Source organism: Anomaloglossus baeobatrachus, chromosome 10, assembly GCF_048569485.1.
Source record: "Anomaloglossus baeobatrachus isolate aAnoBae1 chromosome 10, aAnoBae1.hap1, whole genome shotgun sequence".
Taxonomy (NCBI): Eukaryota; Metazoa; Chordata; class Amphibia; order Anura; family Aromobatidae; genus Anomaloglossus; species Anomaloglossus baeobatrachus.
In genome coordinates, this window is record NC_134362.1 from 51,769,624 (window position 1) to 51,796,394 (window position 26,771).

Here is a 26,771-nt window from a genome sequence, read left to right on the forward strand (position 1 = left end):
GTCGTTGCGTGTGACACCAACGAACGAGCGTTAACGATGGACAATACTCACCAAATTGTCCATCGTTGACACGTCGTTCCTTTTCAAAAAATCGTTGATTGTGGAGGACACAGGTTGTTCGTCGTTCCCGAGGCAGCACACATCGCAGGTGTGACACCCCAGGAATGACAAACAGCTTACCTGCGGCCGCCGGCAATGCGGAAGGAAGGAGGTGGGCGGGATGGTCGGCCCGCTCAACTCCGCCCCTCCGCTTCTATTGGGCGGCCGCCTAGTGACGCCGCTGTGACGCAGAACAAACCGCCCCCTTAGAAAGGAGGCGGTTCGCCGGCCACAGCGACGTCGCTAGGCAGGTAAGTCCTTGTGACGGCTGCTAACGATATTGTGTGCCACGGGCAACGATTTGCCTGTGACGCACAAACGACGGTGGCGGGTACGCTGGCAAGCAATATCGCTGCGTGTAACAGGGCCTTTAGGGTGAGGTCGGGAAAAGGGATAGGATTTGAGGAGATTTACTATCTGTAATTTTGTAGATTAACATAACCATATTGTATTGAGAGATTATATGATTATTAATCATCTGTTAGTGTTATTGAAAACTAATAAAAAGAATGTTGAAAAAAAGAAATCTAAATCAATATTTGGTGTGACCGCTATTTGCCTTCAAAAGAATATTAATTCTTATAGGTACAATTGCAAATTTTTAAGGAACTTAGCAAAGGGATTGTTCCAAACATCTTGGGAGAACTAACCACAGATCTTGTGTGGATGTAGGCTAGCGGAGAGGATAGAATTAGAAAAAAGAACAACGAAAAACTAATTCGTATAAAAATGCTAGCTCTAGTCAATGCTGTCCCCATAGATCATTAAATAGGTGGTCCGAAGACAGAGTAATTTTCATACTAAATTCCTCTCTTTAGTGCCATAATCTAAACTGTTTTCTAACACATTGCCTATCATTCCTAAACTAAAATAACTGCTATTGTATTTTTTTCCTACTTCCTCTCTGATGACGCTTTGTTTGAGAATCCCAGTGCATCGCAGCCCCTGAAATGAGTCACTAATGAGTCTTCGTTGCAGGGAGGGGCCAGAGGTTGTGACAGTGACCACAGTCTCTGCTCGCTGATGACTCTTCATTTGAGTATCCCAGAATGCACTGGGATTCTCTAACAAAGCATCATCAGTGAGGAAGTAGGGAAAAAATTAAAATAGCAGTTAGTGTAGTGAGGGAAGAATAGGGAATTTTTAATGCAATCATATTAGAAAATAGTTTAGATTATGGCACTAAATAGGTAGGGGTGGGGATTCAGAATTAAAATTATTCTGCCTTGAGACAACCCTTTTAAATGTAACATGATAATGTATAGCGGGATATTAGGAGCAAAGATTGGTGTTAATACACCTAAATAGTCCTTAGGGCTGAAGATATAACCACATACAAAGAAAATACTAATACAGCAACAATATAATCAAGGCCCTATATATAGCCCTAGATACAACCTTAAGTGTACAATATTGGCACCCCCTCTTAGCGACGACTATCCCTATATCTTCACAAAAATCATTTTAAACTGTTCACTCCTCTATTAGGGTATTAGAATTATAAACCATATCTTAGAAATATTAAACTCCTCTAGTAGGGTACAAAACATATTAATAAAAGACCTCTCACTCCTCTTATAGGGTATTAGAGATAAATCTAAAGGTCCCTATTCAAATGATTTGTATTAGGTTTTGTAGTTAACAAATAGGATCCCTATAGGATGCTATAAGCGCCTTAATGACTAGTGGTGCCACAGTACATATATCCATCCATAATAATAGCACATGGATCAACTTTCCCAACACGATTCCCTCTCAGAGTTGGCAAGGTCCATCAAAGGAAATAAGGGTCATCCAAAGCTGTAAAAAAAAACACAAAACAATCCACTCTACAAAGACATGACATCAATGGTGTGGCATGCTACACAATGACATCTCCTTATACATTATCGTGTTATACAGTTAGGTCCAGAAATATTTGGACAGTGACACAAGTTTTGTTATTTTAGCTGTTTACGAAAACATGTTCAGAAATACAATTATATATATAATATGGGCTGAAAGTGCACACTCCCAGCTGCAATATGAGAGTTTTCACATCCAAATCGGAGAAAGGGTTTAGGAATCATTGCTCTGTAATGCATAGCCTCCTCTTTTTCAAGGGACCAAAAGTAATTGGACAAGGGACTCTAAGGGCTGCAATTAACTCCGAAGGCATCTCCCTCGTTAACCTGTAATCAATGAAGTAGTTAAAAGGTCTGGGGTTGATTACAGGTGTGTGGTTTTGCATTTGGAAGCTGTTGCTGTGACCAGACAACATGCGGTCTAAGGAACTCTCAATTGAGGTGAAGCAGAACATCCTGAGGCTGAAAAAAAGAAAAAATCCATCAGAGAGATAGCAGACATGCTTGGAGTAGGATAATCAACAGTCGGGTACATTCTGAGAAAAAAGGAATTGACTGGTGAGCTTGGGAACTCAAAAAGGCCTGGGCGTCCACGGATGACAACAGTGGTGGATGATCGCCGCATACTTTCTTTGGTGAAGAAGAACCCGTTCACAACATCAACTGAAGTCCAGAACACTCTCAGTGAAGTACGTGTATCTGTCTCTAAGTCAACAGTAAAGAGAAGACTCCATGAAAGTAAATACAAAGGGTTCACATCTAGATGCAAACCATTCATCAATTCCAAAAATAGACAGGCCAGAGTTAAATTTGCTGAAAAACACCTCATGAAGCCAGCTCAGTTCTGGAAAAGTATTCTATGGACAGATGAGACCAAGATCAACCTGTACCAGAATGATGGGAAGAAAAAAGTTTGGAGAAGAAAGGGAACGGCACATGATCCAAGGCACACCACATCCTCTGTAAAACATGGTGGAGGCAACGTGATGGCATGGGCATGTATGGCTTTCAATGGCACTGGGTCACTTGTGTTTATTGATGACATAACAGCAGACAAGAGTAGCTGGATGAATTCTGAAGTGTACCAGGATATACTTTCAGCCCAGATTCAGCCAAATGCCGCAAAGTTGATCGGACGGCGCTTCATAGTACAGATGGACAATGACCCCAAGCATACAGCCAAAGCTACCCAGGAGTTCATGAGTGCAAAAAAGTGGAACATTCTGCAATGGCCAAGTCAATCACCAGATCTTAACCCAATTGAGCATGCATTTCACTTGCTCAAATCCAGACTTAAGACGGAAAGACCCACAAACAAGCAAGACCTGAAGGCTGCGGCTGTAAAGGCCTGGCAAAGCATTAAGAAGGAGGAAACCCAGCGTTTGATGATGTCCATGGGTTCCAGACTTAAGGCAGTGATTGCCTCCAAAGGATTCGCAACAAAATATTGAAACTAAAAATTTTTTTTTGGATTTGGTTTATTTGTCCAATTACTTTTGACCTCCTAAAATGTGGAGTGTTTGTAAAGAAATGTGACAATTCCTACAATTTCTATCAGATATTTTTGTTCAAACCTTCAAATTAAACGTTACAATCTGCACTTGAATTCTGTTGTAGAGGTTTCATTTCAAATCCAATGTGGTGGCATGCAGAGCCCAACTCGCGAAAATTGTGTCACTGTCCAAATATTTCTGGACCTAACTGTATTTTATGACGTATTGGAATTCCATTTTTAGTATTTTTGATCACTAAAAGGTAATCTGTCACCAGTTTTTTTTAGTTATAAATTAAAAGTAATACATTAAGCAGCGCCTGTGCTGCATTCTATAAAGGTGAATATTATCCCTTTACTTGCCCTGTACACCCAACAAATACCTTTTGAAAATTTCCCTCACTGTATGGTAATGCTTGGGTCCGGTCCAATGGGCATGCTTGGTTGCAGCTCCTGTTCTTCCACTCTGCACTGATCACCATCCTCTGCTGATAATTTATGTGGATGATGCCTCCTGCACCATCCACGACACCTGGCAAAATCTCGCACCAATTTAGCCTAGGTATGTGGATGACGCAGGAGATGTCCACAATGCCGGGCAAAATCATGCACCAGTGCTGTGACTTCGCCGGTAAGCGAATGCACATCTATGTAATTGGCAGGGCAGAGCGAAGTGCGCCTGCGCGAGCCGGAAATGTCTCTGCACAGGCGCAAGATTTAGCCCAGATATGTGGATGTTGTAGAAGGCATCATCCACCTCAATCATCAGCAGAGGACGGCGATCAGTGTAGTGAGGAGGAACACGAGCCATAACCAAGCATGCCCATCAGACCAGACCCAATGATTACCATACAGCGCTGGAGATTTTCAAAAGGTATTTGTGGAGTGTACAAGGCGAGTCAGGGGATAACATGCACCTTTATAGAATGCAGCACAGGCGCTGCTTAACGCTAGAAGTCCCAGGAATTTCGAGCTCCATGGGTTTCCAATGGTAGAAATGTCAAATGACCCCTCTCTGGGACTTCTAGTGTTAAGGTGCTAGTTTTAGTTTATAACTTAAAAAACTGGTTGAAAGTTGTGTTTTCTATTTCCAATTCTATTCTGTATAAAGTCAAGCCCACTGTCCAATATTTGAGCTCTTTTCGAGGTTTGCGGAGAGGACTTTCAGTTTTAGGGTCCTTTTGATCTTTATAATGAAATTGAATAGCCCTAGGCTGACCATTCACATTAGGTGTTTGTTGGTTCTTTGTGGCTCTCCAGACTGTTCCCCAGATGTCGGGAAAGATAATTATCATGCATTTCAGTAAGCGTTTTCAATACTTTGCCCTGTACTATTTCTCATTATCACACATAATTTAATTTATTGACATCTAAGGTTTGATTTCTTTTCCTATGTGGATTGGATCAGTTGTTACCGACATCTGGTGAGGAATTCATGTCAATAGCACTTTTAGAAATATGTTTACTTAGAAGATTTTTGATGTGTTCAATACTTATTTGACTTGCTGTATATTAAAAATATATAGACCATAAGACAAAGAACCCTAAAAAAAGGGTTTACGCTACTACGCGTTTCAGGCTGATATGGTCCTTATTTTTTTTAAGCAAGAGAAAGAGAGTCATAAGTACAGAAAATAAGTGTAATTTTATTATTAATATAATTTTCTGTATATAAGTGCAACCAGCAAAACAAGAAGATAAAAGCACAAAGAGTAGTGAATCACATAATCAGGACATTAAAAACAGGTAATACAGAGAAAAGACCGGTCATAGTAACATAACAATGGTGGGTGACAAGGATAATGCAGGCAGTACATATATTATAAAGTGCAAGTGCATAAGCAATAGATTTTATCACACATAAGTCCGTCCAAGCATCCCCAATGAGTCAACCAAATCAGGTCAGATCAATGAATGGAGCAATTACTAAATCAAGATAAAGTGGCCAGTGCATAGTCCTGAGAATGTAAGAAAGGAGCTCCCCCATACCCCACCAACGTACGTTTCGCCTACTTGGGGTGGAATACCCAAGTTCAGCTTCCTCAGGGAGGTAGAAGGCAGCTGATGTGGTCCTTAGTTGTAGTTAAAAAGGACCTCTCACCTGGTGTAAAGTGTGTCCAGCTTTTGCTACTATTTTTTATTTCTGCTTTTCCCCTGAATATGCAGGAATGGGGGGGTTTGGGTTTTTTTTTTACCCCTTTTTGTTAAATCTACTATATGCTTCCAGAGATATGGTCCTTTTTTTTTTTAAGTATATTTTTTTTTGTTATTTTTACCAATCGAACATAGCGCACAGGATTTTCTCAGGATATGTCTTTAAGATGATCTGTATTAGTAGCCTGTAAACCACAACCCATTAGTAAGTCATAAAAATTAGCCCAAAATATAAGTGCCCATAATTCAGGAACCATATGGCGGATTTAAAAAAAAAAAAAATAAAATAAATAAAAAAATGGTATACTCAGAGGAGCAGCGGGGGTAAAACAAAAGTAAAAATGGCCACTTTTGACCTGTTGGTAGGTCCTCTTTAAGGAAGAATTGAATAGGAATTGCAGTAATTTAGAGGACACTTCAAGGAGTCTTATATACTTCCCTTTACCTTTTTCTGTTAATGGTGAAATGTTTTATAGGGAAGTACAATTCTCATAAAATATCTCTAAATGTTTAAGGAAAAGCTTATTTAACCACTCTCTGTAGGCATAATGCATTATTCTAAAAGTACCATCATCACAGTCAAAAACACAAGTTAGAGATTTGGAAATGTTTCCCAATCTTGAAGGCTATAACATTCTTCAGTATCTGACAACCTGAATTAGCATATTGAAATCCAGCGGAATAACACATCACAATTCATCATAATAAAGGGATGATATAACTGCGATGGAACAGGAGACGTAATGAAAACATATGGTGCTTAGGTGGCATCAGGAAGTGGATCTTAGATGCATATATTACACAGTCTTATTGGCAAGTTGTGAAACGCGCCGGCCTAGTTGATAGAAGCATTAACTAGGGATAAAAATCATTACTCTCTTCCTGACTTACCCAGAGGTGATAGCAGGGGAATATATGTAGATATTGTCCCTGTTGTGACCTCATTTGTTGCTGGACCTTGTAGAATCAAAAAGGACATGACAAACATAGTTGATGCTACAGGGCAAAGGAATCTGTCAGCGAGAGATAACCGCCATCTCAGCAATGATCCAGATGGTTCAATAAAGCAACAGTACGACTTGCATTCAGAAATACATCTTCAAGCATGCATCTACAAATTCGCCACACCATGCTTTGCAAAGACAGGACCTACAATGTACAATTGCCTGGGACCCACCTTGCGTATTAATATGAGATGATGGCTCCATTGCAATTTCGACGCTATTCCTAATGACAAAGTAAAGTTGCCGATACACTAAAACTCCATTAGTGCCCATGACAGTAGTCTAAAATTCATGCTTCTGCACCATATCCATAACCAGGGCCGCCACCAGGGGGGGACAAACAGGACTATAGTCCGGGGCCCCAACAGAAGGGGGGGGGGCGTCACGCTTCATTTATTGGCTTGTGTGTGAAGTGTTGAGGCGGAGCTGGGGTGGAGTCTCAAGGGGGCCCCAAAATTATGCCAGTCAGGGGCCCTGAAAGTTCTAGTGGCAGCACTACCATAATGCTGTCATTATGTCACGGTCATCTCTGCATCTAGAAACTTGTGACTGGATCTGGGCCAGAATCTATCTTTGCCACATGAAACGTAATTCCCTTTCCAATGGTGTTGAAAGGGTTAATGTCAGTTTTGTTTTCCCACAGCTTCTGACTCCTGACCTCAAATGCTTCTGGTTGGTGACAACTCCCTTCCCCATATATGTTGACATCTCCCAGTGGAGGGCACCAGTTATTCTGATTCATTCTGAAGCTAGACCTTGAGGTGGAAGGAGCTGCTGGAACCCTTGTTGTGGTGTAGGCTGCAGTCCTGGTGTCTAACTGCAGCCATGAAGTTGGGCTTTCTCCATTGTGATTTCCCCTGTCTGTCATACCTTCCACTTTTGTTACATTAGTGCAGCAGTGGAGCTAGCAATCCTCACCTGCCAGATCACTAGCCAGGGTTATTACCGAGTCTCTCAGGGCTTCAGGTATCCTGCTCGGCATCAGGTGCGGAATCTGTATAGAGACTGGCTAGGAGTGACGGGTGCAGCTGCAGGTGAGTGCAGGAGGTGTCCCATCATTCCCTTACCTAGCACCAGGGCCCACCATTATTAATGTGTCCCTGTGTACCCCCTTGTGTGTCCCGCCATGCGCTGGACCTTCCCCAAGTCCATGCGTGACACATTAGAAATGTATCCAAAATTGCCCAGTAATGCAGAAATGTTTTGCCAAAAATAAAGTGCTGACATCTTAAAATGGAATCTCAGAAAGGAGGAAGAAAAAAAAAAAAGTGTAAAAGTGAGAAAACGGAAGGGCTTTATTGCTGTAGGGTAGTAGAGCTCTTGTGAGTTTTCACAGCCTTGCAGTAACGTTGGAGCTTCCCATCTTTAATCATGCATAAGGCAGAACGAAATGTATCAACTTTCCAGACGTTTCTTGTAATATGAATATTATAGACTTTGCATATGCGACTAGGTTTATTACTAGATCAAGGCTTGATAAATGTAATAAATTAAGTAAAAATAAATGTAATTTTTTGCATATATTCTGTCCAACAGGGAAATATGAATGAAAAGAGTTAGAATTTCGTCTAAGCTTTTATGATAAACTCCTATGAGAACACAGCTATGCCCCAAGTACTACAATTTAAGCTTTCTACTGGCGTTGAGGCTCAACTCCAGCTAATTCACTGTGTCTTCTACTTTCTTTTTTTCTTAAAATATAACCAAGCTTGTGAAAAGTGTAATTATTTGAAGATAAATTAGAGATTTCAGACCCAATGCCATTTTTATTTTGCTTTGCACTTTACTATTTCAAATTGTCAGATTTGCATAAGAGCATACAGTAAATAAATTGAGCTAAAGAGAACATATACAGTAGCTAGAGAAAATATATACATTCCTGCTACCAACTTTTTTTATTGCGCCAATGCAATTAAAAATAACAGAAAACAACTTTGCTAATATTTTTGGTATTCCACTGTTTGTTTGTTTTTCTTTTGTAGACAGTTTACATTTAGATGTAAAGGCTAAAGGGGGCTTTACACGCTACGACATCGCTAATGCGAACTCGTTGGGGTCACGGAATTGGTGACGCACATCCGGCCGCATTAGCGATGCCGTTGCGTGTGACACCGATGAGCGATTTTGCATCGTTGCAAAAACGTGCAAAATCGCTCATCGGTGACATGGGGGTCCATTCTCAAAAATCGTTACTGCAGCAGTAACGAGGTTGTTCCTCGTTCCTGCGGCAGCACACATCGCACACTCAGTGTGACACCGCAGGAACGAGGAAGCTCTCCTTACCTGCCTCCCGGCCGCTATGCGGAAGGAAGGAGGTGGGCGGGATGTTACGTCCCGCTCAGCTCCGCCCCTCCGCTGCTATTGGGCGGCCGCTCAGTGACATCGCTGTGACGCCGCACGGACCGCCCCCTTAGAAAGGAGGCGGTTCGCCGGTCACAGCGACGTCGCCGGGCAGGTAAGTATGTGTGACGGGTCTGGGCGATGTGCGGCACGGGCAGCGATTTGCCCGTGTCGCGCAACAGATGGGGGCGGGTACCCACACTAGCGATATCGGGACCGATATCGCAGTGTGTAAAGCCCGCTTTAGGCTCCAAGGCTATAGGTTGCAAACCATAAACTAATAATAATGAATCATAATAAAATAGTAACAACGATAATTAAATATTAATATAATAAATTGGCTCATCCTACAAGCATACTTCCTACTCTCTATTGTCTGTCTTGCTACAGTAAATTTAAAAGGTTTGTATGAGGTATGAGAATGAAAGAAAGGATAGTAATATGTTGGGGGACACATGAAAAAAGTGTATGGCCACCATGCTACTCAATTTGTTTATAGTTTGTAACAATGGAGACACCGGTATATAAAGAAGCTGTAGAGTTTTTTAATCAATATTATTCAAATCTCTTGCAAATTATGGTCCATTTGTAACACTACACACAGAAACCCGTAAGCATACACAAGATATTGTAACCGTGTACACTTTGTCTGTCTGATTTATAGTTTAACATAATGTATAAACTCAAAAATAGCCATTTTTATATTTGCAATACAAACACTAGGTATGGGGGAAAACCACGGGTACGGTGACAAGAAAAGGAAGGGAGACCCTGTGCCTAGGGAAGAGTTTGATGGTGACCCCTGACCAAACCTTCCACTGGCCACTAGCTTCCCTCACCACCCTAGATAGGTTCCGCACGTATGCGCCGAGCAGGATACCTTGCTCTTTCTGATACAAAAAAAGGAATCCAGCACGACATCCAATGGATAAAAATCTTCTGTTGCTTTTTTAATCCATGTTAAAACGTGAAGTTAAAATACAGACAAGGGACGCGTTTCGGAATATACTTCCTTATTCATAATCCTATACAGACTAACATAAAACAGTTCCTTATAAAGGCAAGGTAGAATGGATCAGGAAATGACATCATATGTTAATGAACCACAAAAAAAAAAAAAAAAAAAAGGGTCTGACAATTCAATACAAATATAATAGATCATTTTTCAAATTCATGCCCATTGGATATCTTGTGTGCATATAATAAATCCATTTTGCCTCTCGATAACGTAACAATTTCTTTATATCACCACCCCTTTTGGGAAGATTAACTCTTTCAATAGCATTAACTTTCAAACTACTACAACTCCCATGATGTTCCTTCAAAAAATGTTGAGAGGCCCCTGACAGGCTCCTGGTTGTACTATTTGCGGCATCATATATATGCTCTGATACACGGCGTCTCATAGTTCTTAAAGTGCTTCCAACATATTGTTTTTTACATGTATCGCATGACAAAAGATATATAACATTAGACATTCCACAATTTATTAATGAATTTATATTGTATTTTTTTCCAGTTGTAAAAGATACAAAACTTTTTGTATTATGTATATATTTGCACAGACCACAATTTTTCTGGCCACATTTGACCGATCCTGTGGTAGGCAACCACATAGATTTGTCTGAAATTTTAACACTATGAGATCTGGTGTTGTGATCACTAGGGGCCAAAACATTTCCTAGAGACATGTTGTTTCTAGAAACAAACTTCACTCCTTGTCCCAAAATTCTATTCAAAATTGGATCGACTGGCCCTGGCTGACCCTGAACTGGACCCTAGGTATAGAATGGATGGGATGAGCGCTTAGTCAACCCCACTAAGCTCTAAAGAAGACACAAGAAACACAAACAGGGGGAGTGAATGAATAACCTATCTACTAGAAGATTCAGGGAGAAAAACTGCAACAAATTATAATGTTTCTTCAGATGATTGCAAGCCGACTGCTTGCATCCAAGGCCTGTATAGGAATATAACTCTATAACCAGCAAACACTCAGGGAAAATAAGAATATTTAAGGACACAAGGGGATGTGATGATGATTAGCAGCTGAAAGATGAGAATATCCGCAGGGTCCTAGAAGGAAAGTGATAAACCCCAAGTAGAGAAGATTCATAGCATACCATATACAGCACAGCAGGAATAACAAAATGTCAGGGAGCAGTTTGTGTAGCCAAACACTGCGACCTTCTACAGCTGGTCACCACAGGACTGTCACACCTGTGACACCATTTAGCCAATTTTGGTTCATTAACAAGCCCCAATCGTTTTACTTTTACAACCTTTTTATCAATGACCTACAAATTACTGATAGAAACAGAAGGATCATTTATATGACTGATCGGTCCTTGTATAGCATTCTGTTACTTGAAGCAAATCTCTTGTTGGGCGATAGCTTGATCCACTCACTCACCCAATAACTGCTTACACTGACTGATAATCAGTAATAAGCATTATTACAAATGCTCGCTCTCAGATTGTTGGGTCTTTTAAATGCACCTTTAATCAAGCCCTGTAAATCTTAAGTACATGACTTGCTTTTTAAAAAAACATTCCCATGTTGTCCTGGAATTTATCAAAATGAATGTCAAGGGTATAGACTTTGAGTGACAACCTGCAGCCCATTTTGCAATAGTTAGTCACCTTCACAGCGTCGGTCTAGCCTGGTGGGACGGTGGACGATGCTCTGGTGGGCCACCAGGCAGAATTACAGTGAACCCGCCGTTAACGGGTCCTCCAAAGTAAAAAAAAAAATGGTCTGATTCCACCAATTAATAAGTTGTCACCTATCCTGTGAATATATGATGACGTGCTTTCACCAAATAACCTATTTAATGCAAACTATCGTAACTGTACATCCTAGATATGGTGTGCGCTACAGGCGGCCCAAGACAGAAAGGGACCCTATGCAAGAACAATATATGGGCTCTTTTCAGCCCAAGAGTTCATCAAAATGCACAAGACCACCTGCTCTGGTGGTTGAAATGGGCCACCTTACCTCTTGGGCCCCTGTGCGGCTACACAGGCAGCACCGATCATTTTGTCCACTCATGGTGTGTGCACAATAGATGTGCAGGTGTCTCCTGTATTACACAGTCGACGCTGCACTATAACGGGGATAATGGCTAACAGGTATTTGAGTATCGTTGTAATGTCAATCCCTCCTGTTGGCCCCAGACACTCAGTCCGACCCTGCACCTGCATCTCAAACAGCTTCACAAAGTTCTCTACTTTGTGATTGCCCAGGAAGACCATATCCTCTTCAACAAGGGCTGTTCCAGAAAGTCTAAGAAAAAAAAAAATCTTAAGGTAATGCATCTTTTTTTTTCCTAAGCTGTTTCAATCAAAGGTCAACGCAGGTATTTTCATTCTACCACAGATAAAAGGGAATCTGGAGGGCAGGGAATTTCCCAAAAGCCTTTTTCCTTAAACCGAGCACTGATGGATTGTTTCATAAGACCCAGTCTGATGTGCAGAGGTTGCAGTAGCACCTTGATGTGGTTGTCTTGAGGCTCCCACAAGTTCCTCTACACAGAGAACCTAAGCCTCAATTCATCAAAGTTATTACTTCAGAATTCTCAAGCTTTCAAAACTTGCAACATGTTTGCACAACTCGGAGTTACGCAAACAAAAAATGTGACTTTTCACTTTCTTTCAAAATGGCCGGAACGTAGGCATGATGCCCGAGCTCATCTTATTCATGACGAGCTGTGGCATAGCTTTTAAACCAGAAATTTAAGATAGCAAGGTGCACAGAGTTGCACGCCATTTTTGAGACACTCATGATTCATTAAGAGGTGCCTTTTAGTGAATCGGGAGCGTGCGACTCCACCATGCCCCCCTCCTCCAAAACCGTATGAAAATGGGGACTTAAGCGGGCTTTACACACTGCGATATCGGTCCCAATATCGCTAGTGTGGGTACCCGCCCCCATCTGTTGCGCGACACGGGCAAATCGCTGCCCGTGCTGCACAACATCGCCCAGACCCATCACACATACTTACCTGCCCGGCGACGTCGCTGTGACCGGCGAACCGCCTCCTTTCTAAGGGGGCGGTCCGTGCAGCGTCACAGCGAAGTCACTGAGCGGCCGCCCAATAGAAGCGGAGGGGCGGAGATGAGCGGGACGTAACATCCCGCCCACCTCCTTCCTTCCGCATAGCGTCCGGGAGGCAGTAGGAGAGTTTCCTCGTTCCTGCGGTGTCACACGGAGCGATGTGTGCTGCCGCAGGAACGAGGAACAACCTCGTTACTACTGCAGTAACGATTTTTGAGAATGGACCCCCATGTCACCGAGGAGCGATTTTGCACGTTTTTGCAACGATGCAAAATCGCTCATCGGTGTCACACGCAACGGCATCGCTAATGCAGCCGGATGTGCGTCACCAATTCCGTGACCCCAACGAGTTCGCATTAGCGATGTCGTAGCGTGTAAAGCCCCCTTTAGTAAAACCATAAGTTGTAAGTTGGAATTTTTTTCCCATTCATCAGATACTGTGTTACCCTTATTTGAATCATGGTTCATCTGTAACGTTAGAAAAATAGTCTTTTTATAAACATAGTTACCTAGTAATGCTAACGAAAGAAACAGGTCCATCAAGTTCAACTGCGGAATAAGAGAAAAAAGTAAAGTATTTACAGTACAATGTGAGAACCGATCTGCCCTAAAAGTGCAAATTTTCCTTCTTGATCCCGATTGTCAAATTATTGTAGAATTTCAGTGCAAAGTAACTAACAATAGAATCTTTTGTTTTCCTCTTAAAAAAGAAAATTATTCCTATAGTAGCAAATTATCTCCTAGAGCTTCTACGTAGGATTACTGATAATACAAGCAGTATTTCTACAGCGCTCATATAACTCCTCACTGGAAAGTCTGCAAATCTATACACTACATTATTCAGCTTGTTAGAGGAACTTTTACGGTAGGCATGTAGGTATATCAGATATTATACTATGCCAATAACCTAACTGGTTAACAAGAATAATCTTGCATCCCAACATTATTATAACACAGTTTAAAAATAGCTTGTTTTCACTGTGTAATGGCAGCACTTTGATATGCTTATGTTTGATAAAATGGTTGTAATCACTATTAGTGCTCATTACACTAATGACGAAGTCTAAATTAAGGCACACCCAATTCAAACCTCATTATCATGAAAAAGATGCACATTTGTACACTGTGGTTAATATGTTAAGTAACATTACATTAGCAACAACTTTCTCATCAGATTAGTTTCGGAATATGAACTTTGTACCTGCTAACGAAAAAGATGAAATATTAAAGGGATCGTACCTTTTAAAATGCTATTGTACCATAGTGTTGAAAAAGTTTTAAAATATTATGTTGAGGACTTGCTCATCCTCCTCAGGTCCAGCATTAGCTCTTCACCACTGCTCCAGTATTTGTTGATCGACTGACGTCAGAGCTTGTAAACACTTGCAAAATCACAGTTGCTCATCCTTCGTGGGTCCAGCACTAGCTCTCCGCCAATGCTCCAGTCTTTGTTGTTTGGCTGACATCAGAGCTCATATATAGGGATGAGCGGATGTATTCGCCACTATTCGGTATCTGACAGATAACAGGCTATTCGCGCCATTCGGTATCCGACGACTAAAACAACATCCGCTCCGATACTTTCATTTTAATTTCTGAATTCCTAGCGCCTGTTTTCCAGCCAATGAACACATGTGATGTTGCTTGCTCTCACAGTAACGCCACAGCCATATTTGTTGTTGCATTACTGTGATTGGCTTGGCCGCACAGCGTCGTCTACATACATGTTGCCGCAGCTTCTGGGAACGATGCATATATAGTCCCCGCTGGTCCGAGAGAGAGAGAGGTAGAGAGAGGGAGAGATATGGAGTTTTCCCATCCATTTTGGCCTTTTCCTTAGTGACCACAGCTCGTCGTGAGGTCCAACATGAAATTATTCTGGTTTCCCATAGAATTACATTGTGCGTCGAATATTCGCGAATAGTCGAATAGCGGTGACCTATTCGTCGGATATTCGCAAAGTTGGATATTTTGGTATACGATCATCCCTACTGATAAACACTTGCAAAATCACAGCTGCTTATCTTCCGCAGGTCCAGCACTTAATCTCTGCCACTTCTCCAGTCTTTGTTGATCAACTGACGTCAGAGCTCGTAACCACTTGCAAAATCACAGTTGCTCATCCTCCGCGGCTCCAGCACTAGCTCTCCGCCACTACTCCAGTCTTTGTTGATCGGCTGATGTCAGAGCTCGTAAACACTTGTAAAATCACAGTGGCTCATCCTCCGCAGGTCCAGCACTAGCTCCCTGCCACTGCTCCAGTCTTTGTTGATTGATTGACGTTAGGGCTCATAAACACTTGCAAAATCACTTAACGCCGCAGCTCTGCTGACGTAGATGACCCAAGCTGCAAAGCCTAATGATTGGCTGCAACAGGTAAGAGCACAATATACTTAACGTCATCGTTACAGCGGGTCAACAAAAACTGGAATAGCGGCAGAGAAGCAGTGCTGGAAAAAGGGAGGATTAATAACAGCTCTGCTTGTTATTTTAGACCTCTGCAAAAAGCCTATGGCACAATAAAATTTTAAACAAAAACAACCCCTTAAAAAAAAAACTATTACTAACCCAAGTCCAAAAAACTTGGGACACTGTGTAATATGTAAAAAAAACCAAAACATAACATGAATGCAATGATCTGGAAATCTCTAATCGCCATATTTTATTCACAACAGAACATAGAACACAGATCAGAAGTTGAATGTTGGACATTTTTCCATTTTATTTGAAAAAATTAACTCATTTAGAAATTAATGACAGCAACATAGCTCAGAAATGTTGTGTCTGGTCCACGTCTACCATTGTGTCACATCCCCTCTTCTTTTTACAACAATCTGTAACTGTCTGGGAAGTGAGGAAACGAATTTCTGGAGTTTTGGGAGAGGAACATTGTCTTATTGATGTCTGATGTAGCATTTTAGCTGCCTAATAGTTCTAGGTTTTCTTTGCCAATTTTTTTATTTCATAATGCACCAAATATGTTGTATTGGTGAAAGGTCTGGACTGCAGATGGCTGGTTCATCCTCTGAACTCTTCTTCTGCAGAGCCATGCTGTTATGATGGATGCAATATGAGGTTTATCATGGTGTTGCTGAAATATGCAAGGTCTTCCCTGAAATAGATGCTATCTGGATGGAGCAGATGTTCTATCAGCTCTGTCTAAGGCTATGTGCGCACAGTGCGTTTTTCGCGGCGTTTTTGCTCGTTTTTCGGGTGCGTTTTTGGCCTCAAAACTGCAGGACTTTGCTTCCTCAGCAAAGTCTATGAGTTTCATTTTTGCTGTCCACACACATCTGTTTTTTTTACCTGCGTTTTTGAGTTAAAAAAAAAAAATGGACATGTCAGTTCTTTCCTGCGTTTTTCTGCGTTTTCCGCCCATGCAATGCATTTGAAAAATGCAGCAAAACGCAGAGATCAAAAACGCAGCCAAAAACGCACCAAATCGCGGCAAAAACGCATGCGTTTTTTTATGTGTTTTTTCGACGCAGGTGCGTTTTTGTGCGTTTTTAGCGGCCAAAAACACACAAAAACGCAGCGTCAAAAAGACGCAGTGTGCGAATCTAGCCTAATGCTCAGCATTGATAGAGCTTTTCATGGGTAAGCTGGCCATGCTATAGGCACCAATGCCCTCCATACCATCATATTTCCAGGAACTGTGTGCTGATAACAAGCTGGATGGTCCCTCTCCATTTGAGTCCACAGAACACAACGTATGTGGTTTTTGCACAGAATTTCACATTTTTATTCAGTCCATTTTATACGATCTTTGGCACACAGAATACGGCAGCGTTTCTGGTTGGTGTTGATATATGGCTCCTTCCTTGCATGATGGAGATTTAACTAGCATTTGTGGATTGCACGGCCAAATGTGTTCACAGACAATAATATCTATAAGTATTCATGAGCTCGTGCAGAGATTTGCACAACCGAATTATCCCTGTTTTTATTCCAGTGCCTCCTAAGAACTCATAGATCACAAGCATCCAATATTGACTGAGACCTTGTCTCTTGTGCACATGGATTTCTCAATATTCTCTGACTCCTTTGATGATATTATCTTCCGTAAATGAGGGTATATTCAAAGTCTTTTTAATTTTACATTGAGGAACATTTTTCTGAAATTGTTCCACAATTCCTAGCTGCCGTTGTTCACAGATTAGTGACCTCTGACTATCTTTGCTTCTGAGAGACGCTGCCTCTCTAATATGTTGGTTTTACACAGTCATATGACTTTGTTGAAAACTTTCCCTACAGCTGTTTTCTTTAGTACCACTGTTGTTCGCCTTTTAACAAAATTTTTGAGATATATTGTTGCCACCATTTTCAAAATGAGTTAATTTTTATAAAATGGAATAGATCAGAAAGGTGAGCGCTGGGCATTTTTCCATGTTTTTCAATAAACTGGGCGGCACAGTGGCTCAGTGGTTAGCACTGCAGTCTTGCAGCGCTAGGGTCCTGGGTCCAAATCCCAACAAGGACACCATCTGCAAGGAGTTTGTATGTTCTCCCCGTGTTTGCGTGGGTTTCCTCCGGGTTCTCCGGTTTCCTCCCACACTTCAAAGACATACAGATAGGGACTTTAGATTGTGAGCCCCAATGGGGACAGTGTTCCTGATGTATCTAAAGCGCTGCGGAATATGTTAGTGCAATATAAAAATAAAGATTTATTTTTTATTTAATAAAATATGGCTGTAATAGGTTTCAAATCATTGCATTCTTGTTTTCTTTACATTTCACACAGTGTTCCAACTTTCTTGGATTTGGGGTAATAGTTCAAAGAAAAAACTTGGGGGGAGATTTACTGACAAAACTGAGCCAGAATTAATGTCTTAAGTACATACTTTGTGCCACATTTATTAAGCCTTTCAGACACTTTCTGTGCCTTATTGGATACTTTTAGCAAGTTTCTAGGAAAGGTTGATGGGGCTAAGGGTGTTTTTAAAGCACCCCAATTTTATTAAAGGCGTATTTCAGTTTTTTTTGTTTAAAAAGTGGTCTAAAACTAAGCAAATTCCAAGATGGTATGAACTAATGCCTGCTTTTCACGAGTCGACCGATCGTGCGATTTCACGATCGATCGTACCCGCCCCCGTCGTTTGTGCGTTACGGGCAAATAGCTGCCCGTGTTGCACAAAGTCGTGAAACCCCCGTAACACGTACTTATCTGCTGAGCGACCTCGCTGTTGGCGGTGAACATCCTCTTCCTGAAGGGGGAGGGACGTTCGGCGTCATAGCGACGTCAAACAGCCTCCAGCCAATAGAAGCGGAGGGGCGGAGATGAGCGGGACGTAAAAATCCCGCCCACCTCCTTCCTTCCACATAGCCGCCGGGAGCCACGGGACGCAGGTAAGCTGTGTTCATCGTTCCCGGGGTGTCACACGGAGCGATGTGTGCTACCCTGGGTACGATGAACAAGCGGCGCCATTTTAATGAAACAATATTTTGAAACTGAGCGACGAGTACACAACTCACGATTTGTGAGCGATACTGCGTCGCTCGGAGGTGTTGCACGAGACGACGTCGTGAACGATGCCGGATGTGCGTCACGAAAACCGTAACCCCAACAATCCATCGCACGATAGCTCGTCTCGTGTAAAGCACCCCTAAGACTAGACAATGTAAACATGCAGAATGAGAAGGAGCTTTCCTAGGAACCCCGCTAAAGAGGCTAGCTGTCGCCCAATGAACGAACAAAAAGCTCATTTGTTGGGTGAGCTTAAAAATCATCCTTTTTGGCAGCACAGTCTCGTGTAAAAAGGAGATGCCCTTTCTTTTTTTTTTTTTTTTTTTTTAAAGATGCACTTTTTATTGATTTATATAAAGTATACAATCCTTTTGTATACATTGCAGTCACAAAAGATATGGGAACAGCTTATTATTTAAATAAAACTCAAGACGTATCCAAGAGACCTCAAAGCCTTCTAATTAACTTTTGGCAAACCACTTATCACTACAACACATAAAAAAGGAAAATTTGAAGGTCCAGGTGGACCATCAAAACAATTCACCCACAAATTCGATATAAACCATATCAATTCCACTTAACCTATACAGAATATATTGTATAACAATAAACAGACAAAAGATATTCAGACATCCGGAGAGAACAGATGGAGGATGGAGGGTACATGAGTTTATGGAAAGATTAATTATTATGTTGAGCCCAGAAGTAGGCCCAGGGGCCCAAATAGTATCAAAACGATCCATTTTTGCATTTGGAATAGCCGTCATATACTCCGTTCTGCGCACATGAGAGATTCTATTTAATAAATCTTGATAGGAAGGAGGGTTAGTCTGTTTCCATTGGAGTGCTATCAAACACCTGGTTGCTGTTAATAGATGCAATAGTAGTTTAGATGATTTTTTTCCCAACCCCTTAGGGGTAAATATTAACCAAATAAACCATAGGCTCCGGTGGGACTTTTGCAAATACTACTTTCTGTATTGAAGTATCTGATCTGATGTGTGTGGGTGTGCGATCTGATGTGTGTGGGTGTGCGATCTGATGTGTGTGGGTGTGCGATCTGATGTGTGTGGGTGTGCGATCTGATGTGTGTGGGTGTGCAATCTGATGTGTGTGGGTGCGCGATCTGATGTGTGTGGGTGCGCGATCTGATGTGTGTGGGTGTGCGATCTGATGTGTGTGGGTGTGCGATCTGATGTGTGTGTGTGCGATCTGATGTGTGTGTGTGCGATCTGATGTGTGTGGGTGTGCGATCTGATGTGTGTGTGTGCGATCTGATGTGTGTGCGATCTGAAGTGTGTGGGTGTGCGATCTGATGTGTGTGGGTGTGCGATCTGATGTGTGCGATCTGATGTGTGTGGGTGTGCGATCTGATGTGTGTGGGTGTGCGATCTGATGTGTGTGAGTGTGCGATCTGATGTGTGTGGGTGTGCGATCTGATGTGTGTGGGTGTGCGATCTGATGTGTGTGGGTGTGCGATCTGATGTGTGTGGGTGTGCATTCCACTGCAGGTTTTCCCGTTCGGCGTCTGGTGAGTATGATTGCAGGGTCTTCTGTCATCTCTCTTTTGGGGGTGTCTGCTTTCTATAATGAAGTTTCCTGCAGTGTTCTTTTAGCTTTTTTAGCTGCATGAACACTTCATTATTGAACCCCGACTAGGGCTTATTTTCGGTGTAGGGCTTATATTGAAGCCTTAAAGCCCTGTCACACACACAGATAAATCTTTGGCAGATCTGTGATTGCAGTGAAATCATGGACATATTGTTCCATTTGTACACAGCCACAAACCTGGCACTGATTGTCCACAATTTCACTGCAACCACAGATCTGCCGCAGATGTATCTGTGTGTGTGTGGCAGGGCCTTTACGCTGAAAAGGCAGAAAATTCCTGCTAGGGCTTATTTTCAGGGAAACACAGTAGATGTTTAATCTGCAAAAAAAAAAAAAGAAGGAAATCACGACTGGTTACGGTAAAGTTAACGTTGATAAAATCAAGAGTGAATTTCCTACGAGTCCCTGTCGTCCAGGTCTGCATATTTAAAGTGTCCAAGTTTGCCCTATCTAAAACAGGCTATTAATTGACCAGCTTACATTTAGCAGATCAGCTGTCGTTTAAAGGCCACAACAGTGTAGTGTAGAACAAACTAATCTTATGTAATAGATGGAGTAAACTATCTGTCCTATGGTTCCATGTACTATTAATCCATATCGGTTTCATAGCTAGATACCCGTTAAACACAGAGACGTGCCGGAGGTTTTGCATGAAGCCAGCGGCATATTAGACCTTGTTCTCATGTCTGAGTTGCACACATGTATTGTTTCCATGTACATGAAAATTGTCTCTTCAGAGAGGAAGGAGATAAACGCTATCGCCACCTATTGGAAGTAGCAATCCTAAAAGTCAAAAGTGACCCTTTAACGAGCCTTGTCATATGACATAAGGCTGCTTTACACGTTTCAATTAATGGTGCGATCGCATTTGCGATCACACCCACCCATCGTTTGTGCGGCACGGGCAATATGTAGCCCGTGTCGCACAATGCAGTAACCCCCCGTCACATGTACTTACCTCCCGAACGACCTCGCTGTTGGCGGCGAACATCCACTTCCTGAAGGGGGAGGGATGTTCGGCGTCACAGTGACGTCACACAGCGGCCGGCCAATAAAAGCGGAGGGGCGGAGATGAGCGGCACATAAACATCCCGCCCACCTCCTTCCTTCAGCATTGCCTACGGCCGCAGGTAAGCTGCAGTTCATCGTTCCCGGGGTGTCACACGGAGCGATGTGTGCTGCCTCAGGACTAGAGATGAGCGAACCGGTCGCGGTTCGGCTCGAGGTCGGTTCGCCGAACGGGGGTCCCGTTCGAGTTCGGCTCGTCGAACGTTCGACGAACCAAACTCGAACCTATAGGCTATAATGGGAGGCAATCACAAACACATAAAAATGCATGATAAATGTACACAAACAGTTAATAAACATTGCCATAACACTTACCGGTCCCCGCGATCCCTCCTGCACTCTGTCTCCTGCCGCTATTCCATCCGATGATCGCTGAATCCTCCCGGTGACCGGCACTGCAAGCAGTGATGCAGGACCTATCATGACGTCAAAATAGCCATGTGACCAGTCACGCGGCTATTATCTCATTGGCTACAGACTGGTCACATGACTATGACGCGTCATGTAGGACCTGCGAGTGCATCTCTCCGGTACACGGTGCACATTTGTGTATCGCCGTGTACCGGCGACATGCTCTAGCACACGGTCGACTCCCCGTTCCGTTAGGGACCAGCTGACACAGCCGGTCATTAACGGAGATCACCGTTGCCATAGCAACGCAGTTAGCGGTAACGTCACCGCTAACCGCGGCTCCGAGAGCACCTTTGCTATGGTAACGCGTCTGTCAGCGTTACCGCTGACAGCCAGCAGCACTGATCACTCACGGAGTGAAGGCTGCACGCTGCTTCTCGTGCAGCTTTCACGGAGTGAAGGCTCCATGGGAAGCAGCGTCTTCCCCCATGCAGCAGTGATGTAGCAGAGCTGCATTTGTTGAACGAGAAAGACAGAAGAGCAGGATCGTGGAGGGCTGACAGGGGGTAATAAAGATGGAGTCTCTAATGTGTCTGTGTATTTATTTCTATTAAAGTATTTTTTCTCTGTGTGGTGTCTTTTTTTTAACCCTTTATTGGAGATTCTTAATGGCCGGGTCAAACGTGCCTGACATTAAGAATCTCTGGCTTAATACTGGCTAGTAAAACAAAGGCAGTATTAACTCATGATTACCCAACAAGCCACCCGGCTCCAGGGCTGTTGGAAGAGTTGGATACAGCGCCAGATGATGGCGCTTCTATGAGAGCGCCATTTTCTGGGACGGCTGCGGACTGAAATTCGCAGCAGAGGCGCCCAGAAACCTCGGGCTAACCTGTGCTGCGCATTCCAATCCCCAGCTGCCTAGTTGTACCCGGCTGGACACAAAAATGGGGCGAAGCCCACGTCATTTGTTTTTTAATTATTTCATGAAATAAGTGAAATAATTAAAAAAAAAGGGCTTCCCTATATTTTTGGTTCCCAGCTGGGTACAAATAGGCAACTGGGGGTTGGAGGCAGCCCGTGGCTGCCTGCTGTACCTGGCTAGCATACAAAAATATGGCGAAGCCCACGTCATTTTTTTGGTGGGCAAAAAACTTCTGCATACAGTCCTGGATGGAGTATGCTGAGCCTTGTAGTTCTGCAGCTGCTGTCTGCTCTTCTCCATACAGACACACAGCAGCTGCAGAACTACAAGGCTCAGCATACTCAGCATACTCCATCCAGGACTGTATGCAGAAGTTTTTTGCTGAAAAAATTATGTGGGCTTCGCCATATTTTTGTATGCTAGCCAGGTACAGCAGGCAGGTACGGCTGCCCCCAACCCCCAGTTGCCTATTTGTACCCGGCTGGGAACCAAAAATAAAGGGAAGTCCTTTTTTTTATTATTTCATGAATTTCATGAAATAATTAGAAAACAAATGACGTAGGCTTCGCTCCATTTTTGTGTCCAGCCAGGTACATCTAGGCAGCTGGGGATTGGAATACGCAGCACAGGTTGGCCTGAGCTTTCTGGGCCCCACTGCTGCGAATTGCAGTCTGCAGCCGCCTCAGAAAATGGCACTTTCATAGAAGCGCCATCTTCTGGCGCTGTATCCAACTCTTCCAGCACCTGCCTGCTATACCTGGCTAACATACAAAAATATGGCGAAGCTCACGTCCTTTTTTTGTAGTTTTTTGGCCAAAAAAATAAAAAATGCTTCCCTGGATTTTCCATTGCCAGTGAAGGTAACACCAAGCAGTGGGGGTTAGCAGGCAGTAGCTGCTTGGATTACCCTTAGCTAGCAATACAAAAAATGCAGCGGGAGCCCATATATATTTTTTTTAATTATTTATTTAAATAACTAAAAACAAAATGGGCTTCCCTGTATTTTGATTGCTGGACATCACAGTGCTGTAAAAATAAATCTTTAAAAAAAATGACGTAGCGCTCCGCGGTATTTTTGATTCTCAGCGCAGATAAAGCAGACAGCTATGGGTTGCCACCCCCATCTGCCTGTCGTTACCTTGGTTGGCAATCAAAATACAGGGAAGCCCATTAATTTTTTCTATTTAAAAAATAGTTAAAAAAAAAAATGACGTTGGGTCCCCCCATTTTTGATAGCCAGCTAGGGTAAAGCAGACGTCTGTAGCCTGAAAACCACAGCTGGCAGCTTTACCGTGGTTGGGGATCCAATGTGGAGGTCCCCCCAGGCTCTTTTTTTATAATTATTTTATAAATATTAATAATTACACAAAAAAAGTAGGGTCCCCTCCAAATTGGATCACCAGCCAAGGTAAAGCGGACAGCTGTGGTCTGGTATTCTCAGGGTGGGAAGGTCCATAGTTATTGGGCCTTCACAGCCTAACAATAGCAGGCCGCAGGCACCCCAGACGTGGCGCATCCACTAGATGCGCCAATCCTGGCGCTTCACCCCAGCTCATCCCGTGCCCTGGTGCAGTGGCAAACGGGGTAATAAATCGGGTTGATACTAGCTGTAAAGTAACCTGAGATCAAGCCCAGCAGTTTGTGATGTCATGGCGTCTATTAGATACCCAACATCATAAACTGTCAGTACTAACAAAAACAAAAAATCGACAAAAGAAATTTATTTGAAAAAACAGTCCCCAAAACATTTCCTCTTTCACCAATTTATTGTAAGAAAAAAAATAAAGGGGTCCCACGACGACTCTGGACCGTCTAGAATATGGGGGGGAGACACTCAGGGAACGTATCCCCCATTTTCTAGGAGTGCGGACCCTTCATGTGAGGAGTGTGGGTGCAATGAATCTGCACTCACTCTCCCCGGGTCCACAGCAGCAGAGTCCATGTCGTAATGGTTGCTACCAAAGCTGCAATGCCCTGCTCATGAGGTAAGGGCATGCCTAATCAGGAGAACTACTGTAGAGGAAGCTCTGCTCACTGGTATATAGGTGCTCAGAGGTAATAATAGATAAAATTAGTGAGTAACCTCGGCACTCTAAATCTCCCAGACTAAGTCAGTAAGTCACAACGGATAGTAATGCAAAATCACTCTTTATTGGTCCGTATTAAGAAAAAAAAAATTTTCATAAGCATATATGTTTTTGTCCAAAACAAGTTACAAATGACGTTTCGGCCTGAGCCTTCGTCAGATTGGACTTATCTGCATGTAATCATGAAAAATGACAATAATCAGTATCACATAAGAGTGAGAGAACAATAACATAAACTCGAACAATGTAGAGGTACAATTGGGATGCAGCAAAAAAATTGCAACACAGCAAGAAATGAAACACATGATACAAATGTCATAATACAGTACAAGGACAATATAGTAATGACAAATATGGGGTCAGAGTAGGCTTAGACAGCTCTGGTACGAAAGAGATGTCAATCATAAAGTAACATGTGCAGTAGGTGTAGAGCTACACTATGCATGGCAGAGCTAATGGGTAGACCGACCATAGAAAAAGAACGGAGAAAAAGTGGAGAAAAAGTGGAGAAAAAGTGGAGAAAAAATGTAGAAAAAGTGGAGAAAAAGTGGAGAAAAAATGTAGAAAAAGTGGAGAAAAAGTGGAGAAAAATTGTAGAAAATGTGGAGAAAAAGTGGAGAAAAGGTGGAGAAAAAGTGGAGAAAAAGTGGAGGAAAAGTGGAGGAAAAGTGGAGGGAAAATGGAGAAGAAGTGGAGAAGTGTTTTTTCATGCCAGATGGGAGATAAATAATTTTTTACCGGCGCTGTCATTTACTGTAACGTGATCATCGGTGTACGGTGTATACCTGTGATCACGTGAGCGGGGACCGGAAAAACCGTCCTGAATCATGATCTCCAGGGTCTCAGCTAGCCCTGAAACCCCGGAGATTTTCTGACGCTGGGGGGCGCTATTCACTTATTTCTGCCTGCTGTTTATAAACGGCAGATCAGAATAAGGCTACATTAACATGACCGATCCATTTTTGTGGTCTGCAAAAAACAGTCCGTTTTTTTTCACGGGTGCATCCGTGTGGCATCCGTTTCCGTTCCGTAGACGGTCCGTATGTCATCTGTTTGTCATCCGTGTGCCTTCCGTTTTTTTTGTGCACTGCAAAAAAACTGAATGAGGGTAAATGCATAAATTTACCCAGGATCCATAGCTTCATCCTACATGAGGCGGTCACATGTTCACTCCAGTGCCATTTTCTACTGCTTTTCACAGCGTAGAGCGCTCTGGTGATTTTCCTGTGCTTGTGCACTTCATATCAGTCTTTTCTGTCATTATAATGGCAGAAAGACACATAATGTCCCACTCTCCTGCATTTTGTAATTTTGCACCCTTTGGTGCCTTTCATGTGGCACTAAGGGGTGCTTAGCTTTGTATTTAGCCAAAAAACTGAAAAAAAAAATGACGTAGGGTTCCCCCTAGTTTTGTAGCCAGCTAGGGTAAAGCAGACGGCTGCAGCCTGCAGACCACAGCTGGCAACCTCACCTTGGCTGGTAATCCAAAACTGAGGGCACCCCACGCTGTTGTTTTAAATTAAATAAATAATTTAAAAAAAAAAACACGTAGGGGTCCCCCCAAAATTGGATCACCAGCCAAGATAAAGCAGACAGCTGGGGTCTGATATTCTCAGACTAGGGAGGTCCATGGTTATTGGACTCTCCCCAGCCTAAAAGTAGCAGGCCGCAGCCACCCCAGAAGTGGCGCATCCATTAGATGTGCCAATCCTGGTGCTTCGCCACAGCTCATCCCGCGCCCTGGTGCGGTGGCAAACGGGGTAATATATGGGGTTAATACCAGATGTGTAATGTCACCTGGCATCAAGCCCTGGGGTTGGTGAGGTCAGGCGTTTACCAGATTCCCGACATCACCAACCCAGTCAGTAATAAAAAAAAATAGACGACAAACACATTTTTATTTGAAAAAACACTCCCCAATACATTCCCTCTTTAACCAATTTATTAGAAAGAAAAACAAATCCAGGTCTGCTGTAATCCAAGGGGTTGCCATGACGATCCACACTGTCCCAGTCAATGAAGAGCAGGATGTTCCCCATTGGCTGGGAGAGCAGTGCAGTGACCTGAGCTAGCATCAATGGGTCAGCCCAGGTCACTGCAGGGGATGACAAGTGCTGCTGTCAGCGAGGTACATTACCTGCGCTGATCTCCAGCACACTGACAGCACCTGTCACTGAGTTCAATGACCGTCGCCTTCACACCAAGTATCGCGAGAGGCCCGTGACGTCACCGCTAGTCAGTCTCGGGTCGGAAGCGAGGGAAGGTGATGTGACAA

General features: G+C 42.9%; 1 protein-coding gene across 2 annotated transcripts in view; it reads left to right on the forward strand.

Annotated features, from left to right (window-relative positions):
• The window catches only part of MACROD1 (mono-ADP ribosylhydrolase 1), a 1,024,390-nt gene that overhangs the window by 838,450 nt on the left and 159,169 nt on the right, over positions 1 to 26,771 (forward strand). The gene's annotated exons all lie outside the window — the stretch shown is intronic.